Raw genomic sequence first — 9008 nt, forward strand, 5'->3', positions numbered from 1 at the left:
ACTTATTTAGAACTTCCCTAAACAAAGTAGGGCTTGAAAATGTTTTCAAGTGGGAAAATAACGACTATTAGTTGTCGAATCGACTTTAGGGCTATACAGCCCAAAAGTAATAGTCTTGATTTTCAGACAATTGTACCGAATGGTCATACGTTTTATGCTGCGCAAAGATTCAATCAGTTTAATCTTGGCAATCACAAGAAGTGGGTTATTGATGTAGACAAATGCTCATGTACCTTTTACAACTCTTTTCATGTATGTTATTACCAAAGAAGAAAAAAAGCCAGTCAGTCACTCAATAGTGTCTGACAGTGAAGTCTAGCAAGTAAACAAGTTTACTTGCATAATTTGAATATAAGGACACTGCTAACGTTTAAATTTCACAGATAGGATATACGTGACATATTCATAATTCCTGCAGAGTTCTACAGAATTTGAGGTTGGCTGCAAAAGGGACATAGTACCTTTAACATCTTTAAAAATACAAAAATCTTACTGGTGCATTTTGCAGATGTCGAAGTCAGTGTCCAAATACTCCAGGTGTAAAATATATAAAGCAAATATGATTCCACTCTGTTGAAAAATAAGGCATATATAAAACTTTGTTATAGGTAAACGATTTTTGTATTATTATAATCTACAATGGTATTTTAAGAAGAGTTGAAAGTGGAATATTGATCGCCTAGTAAAGGAATTAAAGGGAACCATTCGTCTATAAGGAAAACAAACAATATGAACAGCCAGAAGGTATACAATCCAGTGAATCCACCCTAAAACGCTTTATACAACATTCAATGGATTAAAGGTATGAAGAAATGAATTGACAGGTCAAGTTAAAAGATAACCTGTTTTGTATGCTAAAACATTTGAAAAAAAAAAGATATAAAATTGTCATGTTTAAGAGGTAGATTTATAATAGTTGGTTGGAAATCAAGATTTAAATTAATACAGAGGATTCAGGTTTTGTCCATTGACAGGGTCGTACTATGTAGGTTAGCTTCAGGTCAAAGTGCATGTATAATTTAAGCAAATCCATGCAGTCACTTGCTATACATAAAATAGTGTTGATAGCGAATTATATGTTGATTTATGTCTAGTTGTTGGATACTTCGTTTACCTACTTATTTTATGAAAAGAAATGTTCAATAATTTAACGTAGTCTGGGTTTCTAGGAAATGTCAGAAAGCCTTACCGTATCAAATATTACTGCCTCGAGAGGAAACTTGTTGCATCCATGTTTATTATTAATATTACTAAGTTTATACACTAAATTAATGAAATATTGATACATGTTAGTATCAGGCACGTAGCCAGAGTTTGATGTTGGGGGGGGGGGGGCACGTACATGTAATCGATCGAGGTAAAAAAAAAAGGGGGTCAAAAAAAGTCAACCGATCTTGGACATTTGTGCCCCCCCCCCCCCCCCGTGGCTACGTGTCTGGTTAGTATACGTTCTATTTTACCTGAACATCTTCACTCGAAAGCACATTGTCAAAGGTTCGTCGGTAGAATTCTGCAATCTGAGTGTTTATAATCATAGTGGTTGGATTATGTCTGCAGAGCTTCGCAGTTCGTAGAGATCTCTTCAAGTTTCTAAGTGAAGTAAAGAAAATAAAAAGATATTATGAAGAAAGGTTAGACATGTAAGTATTTAGTAGTGGGATTCAGTTTCGCTATACTGGGGCTTGATAGTTAAAGCATAAACTAGGTTTGTATATATTAAAGAGCATTAAACAGGGGGCGGAACCAGGGGTCAATGCAGGCTGATGCCCTACCCTTCCTCCTTCATTTTCCGACATCAAGATACAAATTCCTCGTGTGCAAAGGTACCCCATCTACTCATTGAACGCCCCTACTGCAATACACTAAGTCCTTCCCTCCGTTCATTTAATTATTCTTGCTTTTATACTGTCGTGACAAACAGAATTTCCTTCAATATATCATCCGGGTGAATCTTTAAAATTTAGCTTTAAAAACTAATCCCTTTTCTCTCATTCCCTGTCTCTTTCTCGCTCTTTTATTCAAGCGATTTGGTTATCCTACTGTTCACTTAGCTTTAAGTCATAAACATGCATTTTACAGGGTTCAATTTTTGTTTACACCTAAAAGTAATTCATCGTCGGTCACTTTGAAGAAGGGGCTAAATGAGCTTCATTCATATTAATGGATGACGACTTAGTTATGAATTCTTGCTTGAATTTTACTTTCTAATCAATTAAGGAATGCGTTCATTTCTAAAGAGAACCAAAAGGGAAAACAAACATGGGTGTGTCATTTTTAGCGGATTCTTTTACTTCCTTTACAAATTTGTGCTCATGCTTTTTACCGATACTCTTTCTATATCTATACCAGGTTCAGCCTTGTTTCTCTCTCTCTCTCTCAATATTTCCTTCATTCTATTTTTCTTTCATATTCCTATTAAAACTCATATCTACAGTACTTGTTTGCATTGTCAGCGGCGAGGGCCTGTGGGACTTTCGGTATCATTGGCCTGAAGTTTCTAAATGTTTAATACACTCCGAAATTAACCGTATCCTGCACTCGTCACACTTTAAACTGTAAAAAACAACATATTTTTCTTTAACTGTAAAGATCAGTTATGTTCATGCGATTGCATTGTGAAAGAAACGTTGTGGAATCGATCAGAAAAGGTTGATCATCTGGCATATAAGTATTGGTGTGTACTGCAAGGTTCTGGAATCATCAAAATGATAAGAAATTTGGCCCAGTCTTGGTAAAGTTACAAGCACTGTACACATAAAGATGTAAATGGGTCTACGCGATCTATCCGGTCAAAAAAAATATAATAATTTACCGAATATATCAATTAGTAGGCGGTTTCCCGGCAAAATTTGTATCGTCACGTATTAGCCAAAACATATTCTTTCACATGATTGGTAATAAGAGCTTCCTTTTCATGTTTTGAGAGGGGGGGGCGTTTCCAAAACTGGTCTCACCTTTAAGCTTTGAAACTTAGTTTTTGTGACACTGTCGATGAGTGAAAATCACTTGAAACGTTAGAGCCAGGTGAAATATCCATTTCACTCCAACCTTTTGCTTTCGTTATCTGTGTGACCACGATAATGCTAATAATCTTGGACCTCTTTTCTTGCACGATGATTTTGAATTAGAACTGTTTTACAAGGTATCCAGTTAGAATCTATAGAGTGTTTTTTTTTTTTGGTATACAGTAGTCCGAACGAATACACGTTTACGGTGGGAATTGAGGACTCGTTTTATTTATCACATTATATAGTTAATTACACTGGGGAATATATACTGAAGACCATAACTCTTAACTATATACACCTCAATTTTGAGTATTTTTGACAGAAGTCAATAAATTCTCAACCCTAATTTCTGTCTTATTTTAAGTTGTTCTTCTTTTTTTTTTTGGTATCCCTCCATTTCATTTATATTCTCTTTTGTTTATTTTCTTCTCCATTCTATTCTCTTCTCACTCTTAACTATATACACCTCAATTTTGAATATTTTTGACAGAAGTCAATAAATTCTCAACCCTAATTTCTGTCTTATTTTAATTTGTTCTTCTTTTTTTTTTTTTGGTATCCCTCCTTTTCATTTGTATTCTCTTTTGTTTATTTTCTTCTCCATTCTCTTCTCACTCGATTTCGGGACAATTTAAGTCAGATAAGATAAGATAAGATAAGATAAGATTTGACTCTATCGACCCCTTTTAGGGGTATGAGAGTGCAACATATTTACAACACAATACAGAACTAGATGGAATTTTGACTGCGCGCAGTCGAAAATGATGCCTCCGCCATAGAGCAATTTAAACAAGTTTAAAGTTTAAATCTCCAGTGGTTCTTGAGATATCATGATAACAATCTCAATGTATGGAATTTCATAAGTTGACCTCTGTGACCCTTGACCTTTGACCTACGTGCTCCAAAATCTAATCAGATTGTCTTCCTATGGTGATACACACTATCATTAAGTTTGAAGTTTAAATCTCCAGTGGTTCTTGAGATATTATGATATGGTGATACATACTATCATTAAGTTTGAAGTGAAATTCTCCAGTGGTTCTTGAGATATCGCGATAACGATCTCAATGTATGGAATTTCATAAGTTGACCTCTGTGACCCTTGACCTTTGACCTACGTGCTCCAAAATCTAATCAGATTGTCTTCCTATGGTGATACACACTATCATTAAGTTTGAAGTGAAATTCTCCAGTGGTTCTTGAGATATCGCGATAACGATCTCAATGTATGGAATTTCATAAGTTGACCTCTGTGACCTGTGACCTTTGACCTACGTGACGAAGGAGAAGAGGATAGATTGAAGGAGAAACAAAGAAATACATAAAACAAAAGAGAAGAGGTTAGAATGAAGGCTAACAAAAGAAATACATAACGAAGGAGAACTGGGGGATAGATTGAAGGAAAAACAAAGAAATATATAACGAAGGAGAAAAAGGATAGATTGAAGAAAAAGAAAGAAATACATGACAAAAGAGAAGAGGATAGATTGAAGGAGAACACAGAAATACATAATGAAAGAGAAGAGAGGATAGATTTAACCCGAAACAAATAACGAGTAAAAATTTGTAGACCCTACACATGCACAGCTCCAACAATATCCAACAAAATTGCGAAGGGTAATGCTAGACTCTGTCTCTAGTCGTTTTCACAGTATACTTGACTGAAGTGGCTAAACAGTTGTGTAAAAAAAAATATGCGCATCCGGTCCGCCATTTGAAATTTAGTATGCATGAACCCGACAGATTAAATGTCAATCACTGTCTGGCTGTGTTCCAGCAGTTCTTGAGCATGTGACTTTTATCCATTCGTTTGAATTAATATTTAAGATACGTAACATGTAAATTCAAAGACGACGGCCCATATTTTAGTGGTTATTAAACGAAAAATAGATGTATGAAACAAACAATATTCAGCGCTAAAACTAAAACTATATTATCACTTATGTATACTAAATGGATTGGCTTCTGAACTCAGGCTTAATGTACTAGTTCCTAATTCCTTCATTTATGAAGCTATTCACATACATTGGTTAGGAATTGCATTAACATGTTCAATGTCATGTCATCTGTAGATACACATGACAATATCAGCAAACGTGACTATGAAATATAAGACTTTTATTTCAATTATAAAAGGAGAAACAAACTTTATTAAAAATATGTCTCTGTATATGTTTATGCGCAGTGATATTGGTGGTACCGAGAATGCTGCAAGCAAGAATATTTTACAGGAGAAAGATATGAGAGGATATGATGTATAGACATTATGCATCAAGCTTGCCTCACTCAGTCGTGGTGTGATGTAGAACTCTTCATTTGACTATCAAAAATATATCTGGTAAAACAAACTGGCAAAACATTTTAGAGGATTCAACGCCATTTCTGAAGAGAGATTTTAGGCTATGGTGCTTTTGCCATAGTTCTAATAAGTCATTTCTATTAACGCGAACCATAATAAAATCGTCTATAGTGCATAGTCCACTAAATGGTTCTTTCATGACGCAGAGAAGAATTTCATAAACGAGCAAATTGCGTGCATGTGCGTCAGGTTTACAAACAACATTGTATGTTTTCAGCACATGCAGTTTAATTTGGTTTGTAAGTTAGCTATAACTAGATGACATGAGACAAGATTTTGAAGTGCGACTACATACCTTTTGTTTGGAATAAGATTCTACTTCTGTTGGAATGCCTGCATATCAACGGAAATATAATCATCCGCCCATCCGCTCCGCGCTTATTTTTTTTTTTACACAACTGTTTAGCCATTTTCGCGAAAAAATTCCAAGAAGTGCTCTGGTGAAAGAGTCTAAGTCGTCAGCGCACTTACACTGTGCGAGCACGTACACCCAGGGAAGGGAAGATGATAGAAAGGGGAAAACAAGGATAGTGGAGAGGATATGGAGAAGGGGAAAAAGGAAATACATAAGGAAAGAGAAGAGGATAAGTCAAAGGAAGAACATAGAAATACATAATTGAAGAGCTAAGAGGATCATAGATCTAGACTATGGAAAAACAGGGAAATACATAAAGAAGGAGAAACTTAATCTATCAGATTAAAACAAAGAAATAGATGACGAAGGAGAAGAGGATAGATTGAAGGAGAAACAAAGAAATACATAAAACAAAAGAGAAGAGGTTAGAATGAAGGCTAACAAAAGAAATACATAACGAAGGAGAACTGGGGGATAGATTGAAGGAAAAACAAAGAAATATATAACGAAGGAGAAAAAGGATAGATTGAAGAAAAAGAAAGAAATACATGACAAAAGAGAAGAGGATAGATTGAAGGAGAACACAGAAATACATAATGAAAGAGAAGAGAGGATAGATTTAACCCGAAACAAATAACGAGTAAAAATTTGTAGACCCTACACATGCACAGCTCCAACAATATCCAACAAAATTGCGAAGGGTAATGCTAGACTCTGTCTCTAGTCGTTTTCACAGTATACTTGACTGAAGTGGCTAAACAGTTGTGTAAAAAAAAATATGCGCATCCGGTCCGCCATTTGAAATTTAGTATGCATGAACCCGACAGATTAAATGTCAATCACTGTCTGGCTGTGTTCCAGCAGTTCTTGAGCATGTGACTTTTATCCATTCGTTTGAATTAATATTTAAGATACGTAACATGTAAATTCAAAGACGACGGCCCATATTTTAGTGGTTATTAAACGAAAAATAGATGTATGAAACAAACAATATTCAGCGCTAAAACTAAAACTATATTATCACTTATGTATACTAAATGGATTGGCTTCTGAACTCAGGCTTAATGTACTAGTTCCTAATTCCTTCATTTATGAAGCTATTCACATACATTGGTTAGGAATTGCATTAACATGTTCAATGTCATGTCATCTGTAGATACACATGACAATATCAGCAAACGTGACTATGAAATATAAGACTTTTATTTCAATTATAAAAGGAGAAACAAACTTTATTAAAAATATGTCTCTGTATATGTTTATGCGCAGTGATATTGGTGGTACCGAGAATGCTGCAAGCAAGAATATTTTACAGGAGAAAGATATGAGAGGATATGATGTATAGACATTATGCATCAAGCTTGCCTCACTCAGTCGTGGTGTGATGTAGAACTCTTCATTTGACTATCAAAAATATATCTGGTAAAACAAACTGGCAAAACATTTTAGAGGATTCAACGCCATTTCTGAAGAGAGATTTTAGGCTATGGTGCTTTTGCCATAGTTCTAATAAGTCATTTCTATTAACGCGAACCATAATAAAATCGTCTATAGTGCATAGTCCACTAAATGGTTCTTTCATGACGCAGAGAAGAATTTCATAAACGAGCAAATTGCGTGCATGTGCGTCAGGTTTACAAACAACATTGTATGTTTTCAGCACATGCAGTTTAATTTGGTTTGTAAGTTAGCTATAACTAGATGACATGAGACAAGATTTTGAAGTGCGACTACATACCTTTTGTTTGGAATAAGATTCTACTTCTGTTGGAATGCCTGCATATCAACGGAAATATAATCATCCGCCCATCCGCTCCGCGCTTATTTTTTTTTTTACACAACTGTTTAGCCATTTTCGCGAAAAAATTCCAAGAAGTGCTCTGGTGAAAGAGTCTAAGTCGTCAGCGCACTTACACTGTGCGAGCACGTACACCCAGGGAAGGGAAGATGATAGAAAGGGGAAAACAAGGATAGTGGAGAGGATATGGAGAAGGGGAAAAAGGAAATACATAAGGAAAGAGAAGAGGATAAGTCAAAGGAAGAACATAGAAATACATAATTGAAGAGCTAAGAGGATCATAGATCTAGACTATGGAAAAACAGGGAAATACATAAAGAAGGAGAAACTTAATCTATCAGATTAAAACAAAGAAATAGATGACGAAGGAGAAGAGGATAGATTGAAGGAGAAACAAAGAAATACATAAAACAAAAGAGAAGAGGTTAGAATGAAGGCTAACAAAAGAAATACATAACGAAGGAGAACTGGGGGATAGATTGAAGGAAAAACAAAGAAATATATAACGAAGGAGAAAAAGGATAGATTGAAGAAAAAGAAAGAAATACATGACAAAAGAGAAGAGGATAGATTGAAGGAGAACACAGAAATACATAATGAAAGAGAAGAGAGGATAGATTTAACCCGAAACAAATAACGAGTAAAAATTTGTAGACCCTACACATGCACAGCTCCAACAATATCCAACAAAATTGCGAAGGGTAATGCTAGACTCTGTCTCTAGTCGTTTTCACAGTATACTTGACTGAAGTGGCTAAACAGTTGTGTAAAAAAAATATGCGCATCCGGTCCGCCATTTGAAATTTAGTATGCATGAACCCGACAGATTAAATGTCAATCACTGTCTGGCTGTGTTCCAGCAGTTCTTGAGCATGTGACTTTTATCCATTCGTTTGAATTAATATTTAAGATACGTAACATGTAAATTCAAAGACGACGGCCCATATTTTAGTGGTTATTAAACGAAAAATAGATGTATGAAACAAACAATATTCAGCGCTAAAACTAAAACTATATTATCACTTATGTATACTAAATGGATTGGCTTCTGAACTCAGGCTTAATGTACTAGTTCCTAATTCCTTCATTTATGAAGCTATTCACATACATTGGTTAGGAATTGCATTAACATGTTCAATGTCATGTCATCTGTAGATACACATGTATCATGAGATTTCAAACTAATATAGCCTCACTGTGGGCCATTATTATCGATGCATGAAACAAACAATATATATTAAAGATAAGGTTGAGTTCTGGTCATGCGATTGCATTGTGAAAGAAACGGTCTGAAATCGATCAGAAAAGGTTGATCATCTAGCATATAAGTATTGGTGTGTACTGCAAGGTTCTTGGATCACCAAAATGATAAGAAATGTAGCCAAGTATTGGTAAAGTTACCAGCACTGCACACAGAAATATATATATATGGGACTACACAAACATGTGGCAACAGTGGCATACAAATCCGTCCCGATTTGAATGCTG

At 35.2% G+C, this 9008-nt stretch overlaps 1 long non-coding RNA gene across 1 annotated transcript; it reads right to left on the minus strand.

Annotated features, from left to right (window-relative positions):
* Positions 1-492: 492 nt before the first annotated feature.
* On the minus strand, positions 493-5754 carry LOC115919810. Its single transcript, XR_004062019.1, has 3 exons — positions 5663-5754; positions 1461-1590; positions 493-570 (listed from the first exon to the last, which is right to left on the minus strand). It is a non-coding gene; the product is annotated as an uncharacterized LOC115919810 (long non-coding RNA).
* Positions 5755-9008: the final 3254 nt, after the last annotated feature.

The sequence above is a fragment of the Strongylocentrotus purpuratus genome, unplaced genomic scaffold (genome assembly GCF_000002235.5).
Source record: "Strongylocentrotus purpuratus isolate Spur 01 unplaced genomic scaffold, Spur_5.0 spur5_scaffold_7, whole genome shotgun sequence".
In the NCBI taxonomy this organism is placed as follows: domain Eukaryota; kingdom Metazoa; phylum Echinodermata; class Echinoidea; order Camarodonta; family Strongylocentrotidae; genus Strongylocentrotus; species Strongylocentrotus purpuratus.